The sequence below is a fragment of the Bison bison genome, unplaced genomic scaffold, assembly GCF_000754665.1.
Source record: "Bison bison bison isolate TAMUID 2011002044 unplaced genomic scaffold, Bison_UMD1.0 scf7180017864097, whole genome shotgun sequence".
Classification (NCBI taxonomy): domain Eukaryota; kingdom Metazoa; phylum Chordata; class Mammalia; order Artiodactyla; family Bovidae; genus Bison; species Bison bison.
In genome coordinates, this window is record NW_011494669.1 from 2184956 (window position 1) to 2187749 (window position 2794).

Sequence of the window (2794 nt, forward strand, 5' to 3'; positions counted from 1 at the left end):
TGCAAACTAGTACAGCCACTATGGAGAACAGTGTGGAGATTCCTTAAAAAACTGGAAATAGAACTGCCTTATGATCCAGCAATCCCACTGCTGGGCATACACACTGAGGAAACCAGAATTGAAAGAGACACGTGTACCCCAATGTTCATCGCAGCACTGTTTATAATAGCCAGGACATGGAAGCAACCTAGATGTCCATCAGCAGATGAATGGATAAGAAAGCTGTGGCACATATACACAATGGAGTATTACTCAGCCATTAAAAAGAATACATTTGAATCAGTTCTAATGAGGTGGATGAAACTGGAGCCTATTATACAGAGTGAAATAAGCCAGAAGGAAAAACATAAATACAGTATACTAACGCATATATATGGAATTTAGAAAGATGGTAACAATAACCTGGTGTATGAGACAGCAAAAGAGACACTGATGTATAGAACAGTCTTATGGACTCTGTGGGAGAGGGAGAGGGTGGGAAGATTTGGGAGAGTGACATTGAAACATGTAGAATATCATGTAAGAAACGAGTTGCCAGTCCAGGTTCGATGCGCGATACTGGATGCTTGGGGCTGGTGCACTGGGACGACCCAGCGGGATGATGTGGGGAGGGAGGAGGGAGGAGGGTTCAGGATGGGAAACACATGTATACCTGTGGCGGATTCATTTTGATATTTGGCAAAACTAATACAATTATGTAAAGTTTAAAAATAAAATAAAATTTAAAAAAAAAATCAAAAAAAAAATCAGTTCTTTGGTACCCAGCCTTCTTTATGGGGAAAGCTGCCGTGTGTGCATGCTCAGTTGTGTCTGACTCTGTGACCTTATGGACTGTAGCCTGCCAGGCTCCTCTGTCCATAGGATTCTCCAGGCTTCCTGGATTGGGTTGCCACTTCCTCCTCCAGGAAAAAGCTGAGATAAGACTAAATATAAGCATCATCTAAGTTATTTTTTTTCACATACCGGACCTCTGAGTGCTGTGTCTGGGCATGGTGTCTTGCTCAGTGAGCCAGTAGTTTAGTCTTGATTGAAAGATCCCCTGTCACCGCTTGGATGGATGTACAACACAGGCTTCACCATAGTGAGACACGGAGCAATCACTCTTCAGTTTCCTTCCTGCTGCATCTGTGTATTTGACCATCTTTATTTATGCATTCAAAATATTCTTTAAATGTGTAAATAAATATCCGTATTCCATATTTACAGGCTTTGCCTGTAAATTACAAGTATATTTATAGGCGACCGCTATATTTACAGGTGACTCAGTTGGTAAACAATCTGCCTGCAATGCAAGAGACCCGGATTTGATCCCTGGGTTGGGAAGATCCCCTGGAGAAGGGAATGGCAACCCCCTCCAGTATTCTTGCCTGGAAAATTCCATAGACAGAGGAGCCTGGTGGGCTACAGTCCATTGGGTTGCAAAGAGTCAGACACGACTGAGCAACTAACACACACATACATTCCATATTTAATTCCTGGGGAAAATTGGTTATCTGTATATGTAGGCAGATGTATTTATACATTTTATGTTCACAACTAAGTTATTTGGGTCATCAAGATTAGATGCCAAGCACTATGTACAAGGTTGGGCAAATTCTAGAAATACTTAATCTGTTACTGGTCAATCCAGTTCATTCTCCCTCAATTCTCGAGAAAACTAAAATCCCAATCAAAATGCTACAAGCCATTTAAATTCCTCAAAAATCTCAGAAAGTGGAAATGTTACCCATTGGAGCATAAGAGGAACCAATTTAAGGTGAGAATCTGAGAAATAAAATGCTTTGCTTTTGTTGACAGTGAGTCAATATGATATTAAAACCAAAAAAAGAAATTCAGCGAAAGAGGCAGTCTATGACATCTTTAAAAATTCAGTAGGGAAAAAGAAAATCAGATTAACTGGTGATTTTCCTGAAGTTGCTTGTCAATTTCTTCAGAAAGCTTAATTTGGCAGAGTCAGCCTCAAATTGGTTTCTAGGGTGTATCTTAATTGTATCACTTTTCAGAAAAATGTTTCTGTCAATCAGAAAGTGTTTTAAGAACTAACTTGCTTGCAGAGCTGAGACCGGGCTCTTCATGTAGGAGGACAGCAGGTACCCGAGTCCTGTATCAGAGAAGAGAGAACATTCCATGTAGGGATGGGAGGCTGGGATGTACAGGGAGTGCCTTGGGCCTTAAGTCCATGTTGACATTTTCTTTTGGGGAAAATCTTGCTGTAGTTAAAAGAGTAAAAACTCATGAATTCTGGTCTTGGGCCTCCTAGTTTCTTTCTTTTGAAGGTGTGTGACCTGGGGTAAGATCCATCTTTTCCTTGTGTCTTGGTTTCCTTAACTAGAAAACCTTAAGAGCCGAAGGGTATGCCATCACACCCTTTTTTTGTTGTTTAGCTCCCAGCCTATGTGAGTATGTGGGAGAACCAGGTTCAATCCCTGGGTCAGGAAGATCCCCTGGAGAAGGTACTGGCTGGCTACCCACTCCAGTATTGTTGCCTGGAGGATTCCATGGGCAGATGAGCCTGGCAGGCTGCAGTCCATGGGCTCGCAAAGAGTCAGACACGACTGAGCGATTTTCACTTTCACTTCATTATGTGGGTTTACAAATTTTCCCTTTAAATCCATTTCTGAGATATTCAGTCAGTCAGTCAGTTCAGTTGCTCAGTCGTGTCTGACTCTTTGCGACCCCATGAATCGCAGCACGCCAGGCCTCCCTGTCTATCACCAACTCCCGGAGTTCACTCAAACTCACGTCCATCGAGTCGGTGATGCCATCCAGCCATCTCATCCTCTGTCGTCCCCTT